At 42.7% G+C, this 13,223-nt stretch overlaps 1 non-coding gene across 1 annotated transcript; it reads left to right on the forward strand.

Moving 5' to 3' along the window:
• Positions 1–4,175: 4,175 nt before the first annotated feature.
• On the forward strand, positions 4,176–4,282 carry LOC125928299 (U6 spliceosomal RNA). Its single transcript, XR_007459621.1, has one exon. It is a non-coding gene; the product is annotated as a U6 spliceosomal RNA (small nuclear RNA).
• Positions 4,283–13,223: the final 8,941 nt, after the last annotated feature.

Raw genomic sequence — 13,223 nt, forward strand, 5'->3', positions numbered from 1 at the left:
CAGAACAAAAGCTGGGGTCATTCACCATTTGGGCTAACTGGGGAAAAAATTATTTACACCTAGTACAGTACGTTTTATGCTTTCAGTAAATATTTTTTTCTGGGTTATGTGCCCTCATTTCTAGGAATGGTAAATTTGCTCAAGTACCAGAGGAAATTGGCAATGTGAATAGAGCTATACGAATAATAGGTGCTAGAGCTATAGAACTGCCTGTATTATACTCATTTGTAAATTATTCAAAAAAGATGCATCCAGTCCCTACTATGCACCTGGTTTTGGCACTGGAGATGCAAAGATAAATACAACATGACCCTGTATAGTTCAAAATTTGCTTTATTTATTCTCTGTAAGTGTCTTAGGAAGCTGTGCAGGCATAAGGCATGTCCATTTCACAGTTGAGGAAGCTGAGGCTAGATGAGGTCACACATCTGGAAATGCCAAAGTCCAGAATGGCATCCCAACTTTCTTTCCTCAAGTCCAGTGCCCTGCCTACTCCCTCATACACTGGCATTGAGATGAGACCCGAAGGAGGTTTGGGTGACCCACGGGCAACCACTCATAACGTCGGAGGACATTAAAGCTGGCTTTTGACTCATTATTAACACTCCAATGCATCTCAATTTTTATTTTTCAGCCAGATGTTTAGCACCATGTAGACACAACTGTGGTCTCAGTCAAGCCTAAGCAATATTTTCCAGGGAAGACTCTAACGCTCACTGAAAAACTCTTGTCTTCTCATTGTGTTCTGAAATGATCCAATGTGGGGAAAGGGTTTTGGGGCCTTTTCGAAGCAGCTTCTCTCAGAACTTTAGCAACAGGAGTTGTAAAATGTTCCCAAAAATATTGCTTGGCATGAAAACCTCTTTCAATGCAAATGAGCCATTGATAAAAAAGAATTTGTTAAGAGAGACAGGAGTTGGGGGTGAAGCTCATTAGCCATTTGGTTGCCAAGGAAGCAAAGCTGCCAGAAAAGCCCCAGTCGGGTTGGGGCAGAATGCCTGGGGGGCAGGCACCAAGCACACGGGGTCATTTGCAGTCAATAAGGAACACAGAGGACATTTTTACACCCATTTTAGGTACTATTATTTTTTTAAAAACCGGCAGAATTAATATGGGACTACTCTAAAATAACCACGATAAAATGTAAGTAGCGCCATTAAATGAAAATGATTTTAGGTTCAGAAAACCTGGATTTGAGAATTCCCTCACCTGTTCATTGTGTGACCTTGGGCAAGACCCTGAACTTCTCTGAACTTCCATTTCCTCATCTCCAAAATGAAGATAATAATTCCTACCTCACAGGATAAATATGACAGATTTGACAGTGCTTATTAAATTGTAAAACAGTATATGAATCCAAGTTTTCCTTTTCTATTTACACAAAAACTCAAATCCCAATACAGAGTTGAACATCTCTGTGTGCTCAAATATTATTCATCACTAATTCAGTCTAACTTTGAGCGGCCCCAGCCTCAGCCACACTCTCTCTGTGCCTCTACTAAGAATAAACATTCAGGTGCCTTCTGCAGGCGCCCCCCACTCCAAGGCTTCAGTTCTGTGATCTCAGACCTGAGAGTGTTTGCTGAATCCCTGACAGGAAATAAAGGCTTTCTACTGGTTTTCCCAGCACTCTTAATATGCAAAAGGCCACACAGCAACTAATCCAGATGTCTGACTGCTATCTCAAGCGTGACCCTTGATCTCTAACCTCTCCAGCCTGCTCTGTACCATTTCCTCGAATTTCGGTAAATAGCAACCCCATTCATCCAGTAGCTCAGGTCACAAGAGTAGGGGTCATCTTCTACTCTTCCATTTCATCGCTCTCCATCAGTATCCAGTCCAGCCCCCAGTACTGTCACTCTGCCTTCAAAGCACATCATGTTTATTTTGTCTCCCCACGGGAATATAAGCCCCGCAAGGGCATTCATTGGTCTTTTTCATTTATCAACATATCTCCAGCATTTAAATTAAACTGGTCCATTGTAGATGCTTTAAGAGGCTGCCTGATGCATCCTTGAGCCCATCAGGAGATCCAAGTTGTCTTTCATTTGGGGGCATACTTATCCAGTTTGGTGAATGGTATGATTAAGGGTATAGAGAGGACCATGTATCAACCAAGGTGTTCTGCCCGAAGCTGAGGAATAAGGAGGTGATCAGTTCCGGCAGTGCGAACGGATACCATAGAATCTCCAGAGCTGATAAACAGAGACATTGAACCTGGATCACAATGGCCATTCCAGGAAGCTCTGGTGGCTGCTGCCTTGGACACTCAGGAGACCATGAGAGGGGCAGCCTCTTCTCAGGCCTTGGGTGGGTCTCCAAAAGGAGATTCCGACTTCCTGACCCAGGCTGAGTTGGCATCATGGGACTCACCCACAGAAAAGGTGCACTTTAACTTGTTTCATGATTGTGAAACTCTTGGGGTTTCAGTTCCCAGGGACTGCCTCTTTCTCTAATTCTCTTGAAATCTCTCAGCTATGAAAGCGGGTCACCAGGAAAATGTCCTTCCAGGGCCCTGTCCTTGAACTGGAGACAACATCCTGACCCCAGAAGCTTACCAGGTCCTCTGAGGTTGGCAGAGGAGACAGACCTATGTCTAAGGAAGGAGATGTCTTCAAGCAGGCATCACTAAGCCTTGGTAAAGGCACTTCTCTCCTCTCTTGTGAGAGGCTGGGTGCTGTCCTTTACGCCGCTTGCAAACCCTAGAGCATCCTGAAGTGCATTGTCATTACCAAAGACGGAATAAGTGAAAATCCTCAGTGAGACATTCAGATCTCATACAAGTATATGTTCTTATGATCCCCCAAACACTCTCACTATGCTCTGCACAGGCACTACCAATAACCAAAGTTATTCTCTCCAGAGCATGCTGAGAGAGAAAGCTATTTTGCTGAAGATTGTGTCTTTGACATTCACGCTCCAACAAGGATCGTCTCTTCTGGGCCTAATTTGACTTCTTTATGTGCCAAGAGGAAACTTTCCTTCTGAAGGGCAGGCATACAGATATCTGAAGAGGTCTTTAGCAGGCACTTTATAATTTTCTTGAATTTCCTAGAATGTTTGGAGAATAATGTGTATTGATTAACTGTCTCTTTCAAAATACTTAAAGTTCTCCTATCCTTCCTTTTTTTTTTTTTTAAGGGAATTAACAGTGAAGGGGAAAAAGAAAAGAATATACCTATTCACTTACCCATGTTTTCTAACCACAGAGAGTGTGGCCTAAAATCCCATGAAACAGAACGAGTCCACAGAAGGACAGCAGAAGCCAAGTGGCCATTCCTGATAAATGTGGAATCGGGGCCAGTGGAAATAAGAAAGATGGCAGAGACTCCTTGAGACCATGTCATAATCTAGGGCTGACACGAGGCTGGCCAGTGTGACTGCACAGAGACTTCATGAGTCCAGGGTTATCAGGGGTACATGACCTTCTGCTGCCTGGCACAAAGGGAAGTAGAGATCTGACCGTGTCACAGACATAGTCTGTGTTATTTAATATGCAAAGCAAATGATACTCCTAGGCCAATATTCTAATAGAGAATTCTGCATCCAATCAATGACTTGGCACAAAAATAATAGGAAAAATGAAAGCTATGACCAGTGATGCCACATAATAGCAAAACTAGCATGTCTGAGGGGTTGGAGTTTTTTAAGTTATTATTATCGTGCCCTATATGCAGGGTTTCTGAGTGCTTTTTCTTCCTCGCTCACCCCAGGGGATTGGCATTTTGGCATACTGAGGACCCACTGGTGGCACACTGATAAGCCATGGCACATGGGTTGAAGCTTTGCTGGTGGAAAGAGCACTGGATTTAGGGACAGACCTGGGTTGCATTCCTGACCGTGGCTACTAGCTGAGTAACTTTGCACAAACTACCTAAATTTCTGAGCCCTGCTGCTATTATCTCTAAAATGAAAAATCTGGAAAATTCAAAGGGCTAACCTTAGGAAGGAGGCATTATCATCCCCATGTCACAAGTGAAGAAACTGTGGCCATGAATTCATAAGGAAAAGAACCGAGACAGTAAGATTTTTCAGATTATGTTTTTAGTGCCTGTCTATACCATGATTTCCTGAGACGGCCTCAACAAAGAAGGAAAAAGAGTGATGGGGAGTGGAGCTCACATCTGTAAGAAGTCCAGGCACGGTGAGGAGGGAGGGAAAAGAATGGCAGTGGGGTGCTCGCTTCGGCAGCACATATACTAAAATTGGAACGATACAGAGAAGATTAGCATGGCCCCTGCGCAAGGATGACACGCAAATTCGTGAAGCGTTCCATATTAAAAAAAAAAAAAAAAAAAAAGAATGGCAGTGGGGTTACTGTTTACCCATCCCAACACACAAGCCTACTCCCGCTCTTAACCACTCAGCTACACCGTGTGGCTCCTAAGGTGAGGGCAGGGCCAGATCCCAAGCCTCTGAGGACATTGCAAATGGATGTGCCTCAGAAAGGCCTGGAATCCACCTAAGGGATCAGATGATTCTGAAGCCTTCACTTTAACATTAAACGCATTTTACATTTAATACACTGTGAGTTCATTAATACACAGTGCATTAAAAGTTGTACAGCAATAATAGCCAAATTATGGAAAGAGCCCAAATGTCCATCGAATGATGAATGGATAAAGAAGATATGGTATATATATATAATGGAATATAACTCAGCTATCAAAAGTAATGAAATCTTGCCATTTGCAACAACGTGGATGGAACTAAAGGGTATTATGCTAAGCGAAATACGTCAGTCAGAGAAAAGACAAATATATGATTTCACTCGTGTGGAATTTAAGAAACACAACAGATGAACACAGGGAAAGGAAGAAAAAATAAGAAAAAAGAAAACAGAGAGGGAGGCAAACCATAAGAGACTCTTAAATACCAAGAACAAACAGAGGGTTGCTGGAGGTGCAGTGGGTAGGGGATGGGCTAAATGGGTGACGGGCATTAAGGAGGGCACTTTTCAGTATGAGCACTGGGGGCTATATGTAAGAGATGAATCACTGGGTTCTACTCCTGAAATTAAGACTACACTGTATGTTAACTAACTCGAATTTAAATAAATTTTTTAAAAATTTGCACATTAAACTTCCTCCACTCAGCCCAGCTTTGAGGGCAAGGAGGTAAAACATAACAACTCCTGAAACCATTTTCTCTTTTTTTTTCAAGGTGCCTTTGAGGAACTTAGAGCTTAAACAAAGGAAGTAAAACAGAACCTTTATTTTGGTCTTCTTTCCAGCTTTCCTGTAACCCTTGGGTCCAGCCTCAGTGCCAGCACCAGCCCCACCTCCTTTCTTTGGACAGGTGTCAGCTGTAGCCTCGCTTCCTCAGGGAAGCCCTCCCTGGCTCCCCAAAGGGTCTCGTCCCCACCTCTCTGCTCTCCCCCCTACCCCCAGAACTCTGCCTCTGCAGGGTATCGCACACTTGTCCTTGTTCCATTAAACTCCCGAACTTACTGGTTAAGCACCTGTCTTCCCTAGAGACTCTGAACTCCAGGAGGATGGGGACCCTGTCTGTTTTGTTCACTACTGAGCCTGCAGAGCCTAAGGCAGTGCCCGGCACAAGGTAGTAGATGCTGGACAAATATGTGTTGGCCAAACCACACCCTAGTCATGACCTCCTTCCTTTCCTCCACAAGGTCTGAATCACCCACCACCAGAAGCTATCCACAGAGCACGCACAGTGGGTGGTATTGTGTTGGGTGACGTGGAGTCCAGAATGTCACCTCCACTCCCAGAGTGAGCTGACGCTGATCTGAGGCAGCTGCCATTGTGGTATGTTAGAAACAATACTGTTTGCAGCCAGGGTACCCTGCTTCAAACCTCAGCTTCCCCATCTGCAAAAAAGGAATACAAACACCAAATTCACCTAACTTACAGCATTGTTGCAAAGACCACATGTGAAAAATAGATGAGAGATGTTTATTTATCATGTAGCATGTTACCATGAATGTCCAATTTGTATAAGCAGTGTAAGAAGCAGGTGACTTTCCTTAAGCCCTACAGAAGGGCTCTCTTGTGGCTCCCTTTATCCCTTGCTCCTCTCTAAGCTCCTTTTGGGGCTGTGGTCTCCAAGGTCTCAGGACCTAACCCTTCATTTTATAACCATGGCTCAGAAAACGGAAGGGACATGCCCAAAATCAAACATGGAGTCTGAGCCAGGGCCAGGTCTGGAACCTTGTGTATCTGGTGTCCTTTCCATCCATCTCTTTTGTATTGCCTCCCTTCTGTGTCTCCTCGAGTCAATTTCCACGCTCCTAGATAGTTCCTTCTACCCATCTGGAAACCATTCTCCACCTTCACTGCACAGAATACTGATACAAGAAGGTGCCAGCTGAAGTGTTTGTTAAATATGAATTTAGTTTCACGTTTGGTTGTTAGAGGCCCAGAAATATTTTTTCACAGGCCAGTCTGACCCTTAATACTTCTCCAATTTTCCATTCATTGGTTATTTTAATGAGGCACCTTGTCAGGATCTCCTCTTATTCTCGTCCTAAAAAAGTAAATACACCTTTCACCTACAGAAGAGAATTTCAGATTCGTTGTTATCAGATCCAGGGACAGAAGAGTCTAGCAGATTATAGCCCAAGTCTGTGGAGCTGAGGTAGGCGCAGGGAAAGGGGGGGTGTGAAGGAGGAAGAGCAAAGGGTGCAACCCAATCACCGCACTTTCTCTAGCAGTACATACTAAGCCTTTAGCCTGTGGGATCTAAGTTAGTTCTTAAACAATCTTAACAAGGTGGTAGCCTCTGTTAAATAATGTTCCCACAAAATTCATGTCCACCTGCAACCTCAGAATGTGGCCTTATTTGGAAATTGGACTTTTGTAGGTGTAATTAGTTAAGATGAGGTCATACTGGATTGGGGAGAGCCCTGATGCAATGACTGGTGTCCTTGTAAGAAGAGAAAACTGAGACACAGACATGCTGAGAGAACACCTATGACCAGGGAGGCAGAGACTGGAATAATACATCTATAAGCTAAGGAACACCAAGGGTTGCTGGCAAACACCAGAAGCTAGGAAGAGGCAAGGAAAGACTGCTCCCTAGAGCCTTTGGAGAGAATATGGGTCTGTGGACACCTTGATTTTGGATTTCTAGCCTCCAGAAGCGTGAGACAATAAATTGCTGTTGTTATAAGCCACCTAGTTTGTGGCAATTTGTTACAGCAGCTCCAGAAAACTAATACGCAAGAGGTATTAAAATTCCCACAGCCTAGATAAAGCTAGAAAGTGTTTCAAGTCTAGCACCTTTGATATTGATAATAGCCCAGGGATGGTGGGGAATTCTGTGATTAGTCTCCATTTCATGGGTGAGGCCACCGAAGCCAGAGAGATCAAGCAAAATGCCAACGTCATGTGAAAGCAGGCTTTAGAGTTGAGATTAATGCATACCCATTTTAAGTCAGGTCCAGGGGGTTGCTCCCAAAGAACCCAACGCCCTTCCCATGGCCTACCCTTCACCCCCTCCTGTGAACAAAGAGGTTTCCGGGTGTCAGGTCAACCCTTCTCAGATAGAACTTCTAACTCTGGCTTGTGGGTCTAACAGAGAATCCAAAAACTCATGGATCCTTGAGTCTTGATTTAATAAGACAAAACTGGACTACATTTGAAATGGTAGAATGCAGTAAGCTTGTTGTTTGGCCTTGAAAGTGAAAACACTTCAACTAAAGTGGTTTCTCCTTGTTGTTAACTCTCCTGAAGAGAAATTTACCTAAAAGTCATCTCCCTTAAAATGCTTTGAAAATTAGATGAGATTAAAACGGGGATGTTAAAATGAAATCAAGCAATCGCTTTAGGTGGCAAGATTTTAGTTAACTGACTGAGAGCCTTGAATGTCAAGCTGAAGAGTCCTAACCATTTTAGAGGCTATAAGAGAAATCATCAGAGGGCTGTGAGTCAGAAGTGATACACTCTCTAGAAAGTCTAACTTGGCAGCCATAAAAAGGGTGGATTAGACAAGAGATGGGAAGACATTTGAGAAAGTTGTGGTAAAAGTTCAAAAGGGAGAGCTGAGGCCTGGGCTGCAGCAGGAAGGGCCGAGTGATGGGCAGGTCAAAGACACATGGCAGATGTACAATGGCATTTACTCCTGGATGATGGTGGGAAACCAAAAAGGGATAAAGCCTGGATTGTCCATGAAGAAAGAAGGACAGGGCAAAGGAAGGCAGGGGGATAAGTAGGGTCTGGGCAACACTAAGGCCAATGTGACTACAGGAACCCTGGCCAGTTACCTGAATTTTGGTCTGCTCATTTCTAGACTTTAAGTGACAGAAATATAAACTTCCATCTGGTTTAAGCCATTGTTATTTTGGGTTTTTCTGTACATTACAATCAAATGTAACTCTAACTAATACCAATCCTGGGGCTCTGTTTTCCCCACAACTACAGTCTCTTTCAAAGAGACAACTGCTGCATCTCCAGAATACTGCATAGTTTTGAAAGAAGCTTCTCCTCCCTCTCAGAGTGCTCATATTCCGTCTGTCCCTAAAGCTTACAATTTCTCACTTAAAGATACATTTTAGATTCATCTTTCAGTCTAATGTCCTTGAAGGTGTTCCTCTCTTGAGGGCTGCTCACCTGGAAGAGCATCTCTTCCTCATCCCACCAATGCAAACACTGCCGATGGCCTGCCGTGCACTGCCCTGATGGACAGCCCTACAGCCCGCCCTGACACTTCTGAACCTGACTTTCAAATTCCTCCCAAATCTGGCTTTGACCAATGTGACATTCTTTCCCACCGTTTTCCAACAGGAACTTTAGTTTGAATCAAACCAGTCTTCTTTCCAAAACACCATGACCATTCCCAGCTCCGCGGTCCACTTACTCTTTCTACGTGAATTCCTACTCACTCTTCCCTTGGCTACAGTGTATATTTAGCAATCTCCATCTCTCAAGGCCTTGAACAAACTAGTGAGCCATGAGATAGGAGCGGGTATGACCTGAACCAGGGCACAAATCCATCAAGACTGTAAGCAAGCTTCCAGCCAGAAACCATAAGCAACTTGAAAGCAGAGGTGCTTTCCAACACCTCCTCAACACCAACCCCCTCCCCATAATTCTGAGAAGAGTGATCAATACTGAATCTGCAGAGATTCTCCAAATGAGGGAAGAAAAATAATGCAAAATGAAAGCGAAATCATGAAAAGAGTCACAGACAAATAACTAAAACTATGTGATAAAATAGACTCGCACACACAAATATAATTGGATTTAAAATTTATAATCTACAACGGCCTACCCATTAGGATGGCTACTGTCAAAAAACAGAAAATAACAAGTGTTGGTGAGGATGTGGAGAAACTGGAACCCTTTTGCACTGTTGGGAATATAAAATGGTGCAGTTGCTATGGAAAACAGCATGGCAGTTCTCCAAAAAATTAAAAATAGAATTATCATAGGATCCAGCAGTTTCATTTCTGGGTATGTACTCCAAAGAACTGAAAGCAGGGTTTTGAACAGATATTTGTATGCCTATGTTCATAGCAGTATTATTCACAATGGCCACAAGTTGGAAGTGTCCATTGATGAATGAATGGATAAATAAAATATGGAATATACACACAACGTAGTATTATTCAGTCTCAGAAAGGAAATAAATTCTTACACATGCTACAACATGGATGAACCTGGAGGACATTACGGTAAGTGAAATAAGCCAGTCGCAAAAAGACAAATACTGTATAATTCCACTTATATCAGGTACCTACAATAGGCAAATTCATAAAGACAGAAAATAGAACCATAGAATGGTAGTTGCTGAGGGCTGTGGGGAGGAGGAAGTGAGGAATTATTGTTTAATGGGTTCAGAGCTTCCGTTTGGGAAGATGAAGAGAACTCTGGGGATTGGTTGCACAACAGTGTGAATATTCTTAACACTACCAAACAGTATACTTCAAAAATGGTTAAGATGGTAAATTTTATGTTGTATGGACTTCACCACAAGTAGAAACAATTTTTTTTTTAATTAGAATCTAGAGGATTTTGACGTTTGGCAACCTATTTGAATTCTGGCAACCTATTTGAATCACCTGGGCAATTATTAAAACAAAACATTGATTCCTGCCTCTCTTTTCCCCTTATCCTCCCCTAGAAATACTTATCTAATTAGTTTGAAGTAGAGTCTTAATAAATGATTCTAACATGCAAACAGGGGAATCACTGGTATAGAAATTAGGAAAAAATGTCAATGACCTCACACATACTTTTTAGACATAGAATCTTAGAAGAAATGTGGGAGAGGAAGAAGAAAGAGTTTAGACATCAGTTTAACATACCTGAGGTTGATTCCTGTCCTACCACTTACTAGCTTTGAGACTTTGGGCAACTTATGCCCCAGTGCCTGGCAAAGTACTCAGTGTCCATCTTGATGCCTGGCACACAGCAAGCTATCAATATATATTAGATAAATAAATAACACATCTCTCTGGGAGCATAATGACTATACTGTCACATTATTCTGAGAATTAGCTACCAGACACAATAAAGGTAGTTTCAACTATTGCTTGGTACACAGTAGGCATGCAATAAATGGTAGATGTTATTACAAGTATTATGGAAAGACTGGAGGGCATCTCCAGTCTTCTCACTTAGCAGGTAAGAACACTGGGGACCAGTTAAGAGGACAGGTTCTTTACCCAATGTCCATATTATTATATAATAGCCTTCTACTTTCTTAACTTTTTGTGTCTGAAGTGTTTTCATGTAAACACCTATACTAAGACTTCCAAAAGTCAATGCTGCTGTTCAAACCATCAGTTATAACAGGAACCGGGATATATGTTCAGATAAGCCCATAGGTGCCTTGCTCAGCAATGGTAGATGGTAGAATGTAGCTCTTTATGACAGTCTGTGGAACATCAAATCTGAGACAATAACCTTGAGAAGCTACAGGTCTGAGTCATTCTATGTATGGAAGGCAATTTCCTGGGGTTCCCTGGGGAGCAAATTGCTCCTTGCTGAGTTTCCAGGGTTTTCTCTAAAGTGGGGCTTCAGGGGCACCTGGATGGCTCAGTCAGTTAAGCATCTGCCTCTTGATTTTTGGCTCAGGTCATGATTTCATGGTTTGTGAGTTTGAGGCCCACTGACAGTACAGCACCTGCTTGAGATTCTGTCTCCCTATCTCTCTGTCCCTGTCTCTCTCTCAAAAATAAATATTTAAAAAATAATAAAATAAAATAAAATAAAATGTGGCTTCAAAACTCCCAAACTGTCAAGACCTCTGACCTACCAGCAACGTCTGGTGCCCTATGGTTCTTAGTTATTCCGTGACAGCCCCTACAGAATGTGGCCAGAGGGAGGCGCACAGACCATTGTGGCACCTGTTACAAATGAAGATTCCAAAACCTGAGGGTTCAATTCTGCAGTCTCCATTTTCCCAGACTCCCAGGTGACTCATGCATGTTAAAGTTGAAAAGCACTGTCATTCTAGGAACCATCTGGCAGTTCATCTATTCCAGTGGTCAACATTCTACTGAGCAGGTACTCCATGCAGGCCCTGTTCTTGGCACTATAAAGTCAAAGAAGACATTGTTCTTATCCTCAAGGAGAGGGTAGATGATAGCATGGAACAGCAGATGATATAGGACAGCGTGATCATTCATTCATTTCATTTAATCATTCAACAAATAACTATCAAGAGCCATGTTCCAGGCATAGATTTGCATATAGAAAGGCCATATGGTGTGTTGGTTAAACCAGGGACAGGGCATCTATGCTTCCAGGGTTCGCATCCTAGCTCCTCTGCTCACTACCAGAGTGACCTTGGGCAAGTCACTTAACCTCCATATGTCTCAGTTTCCTCATCTATAAAATGGATATAATAATGACACCTCTCTCACAGGGTAGTTGTGACAGTTCAATGAGTTAATATATTTATAGCCTAGAATAGTACCCTGCACCTGGTAAGTCCTGAGTAGATTTCCACAGGAGTGGAATTGTCATGAATGCCAGGATTTTTGTTTGCTTTATCCCTAACACCTACAGCAGTATCCACTACATTAGCAGTCAATCACTATGTATTTGCCAGCAGCATGGCAGACTGAACTGGAATTAGCAGATTCTTCTCCACTCTCAACACATATATGTTGGGTAATATATAAATAGACATTAAAAAAAATACATATCTGGCCTCAAAAGAAAGATAAATCCCCAGGTACTAAAAAAATCAAAGAAAGGAATCACAGAAATTTAAGCAGAAACTGGAAAATTAGAAGTCTCCAAAATGGCCAGTTCTTTTCATCATGGTGGTGGTGATGGGGCTGGGGATGACGGGGAGATGAAGATGAGGGCTGAATGAAGATTGATCTCAAGAATTACAGGGTACTTGTATTGAATTACAGGGCAGTCTTTCTAGAGCAACTCCTTGGGAAGAGATCCCCTTCCCTACTTTTTGCCTGTGACACCCACATACTTACCAAATACATTGCAACCCCCACGAAGGTGGGACTGCTTACCCGGCTCATCTCTTTGTCTCAGCTCTTTGGGTTCATCATGTGATCACTGTACTTCAGAAACTGAACCAGGTGTAGAAACTTCCCTGGGGCACTTTCTTCTGTCTCTGGAGCAACCACACACAGACACAGACTTACCCACCAATGTTTAGGAGAGACACAACATGTCGATAATATCAAACTCTCATGAAGTGTTTCCCTTCACTGCTCACCATAGCTACTAAGGTTGCCCATCCTACTGATCACTTTTTTTTATTTAAAACTTTTTTTAAGGTTTACTTATTTTTGAGAGAGAGAGACAGAGACCATGAGTGGAGGAGGAGCAGAGAGAGAGGGAGACACCAAAGCCAAAGCAGGCTCCAGACTCTGAGTTGTTAGCATAGAGCCCAATGCAGGGCCCAAACTCACGAACTGCAAGATCATGACCTGAGCTGAAGTTGGATGCATAACCGACTGAGCCACCCAGGCACCCCCATCCTACTGATCACTTTAAGGAAAGAATTCAAACTTTCATGAGTCTGTTAGAAAGGGATTGCAGCCTGCTGTAACCTGCTCTATAAGGGATGATAAGACATTATTGGAATAAATAAGAATATGGTGTCTGCTAACCCAGATTTCCACACAGCTCCTTCAGATAACTACCAAAATATAAATTGGACCTGCTGAAACTGACATAGCACATTGGAATAGAAATTTTAAAAATATTCTCAGCTGGCACTAACCAATGCAAGGTGAGTATTTAATTCTTTACATATGCAAAGTGTATAGTGCAAATCCTGGA

Source organism: Panthera uncia, chromosome D4 (genome assembly GCF_023721935.1).
Source record: "Panthera uncia isolate 11264 chromosome D4, Puncia_PCG_1.0, whole genome shotgun sequence".
In the NCBI taxonomy this organism is placed as follows: Eukaryota; Metazoa; Chordata; class Mammalia; order Carnivora; family Felidae; genus Panthera; species Panthera uncia.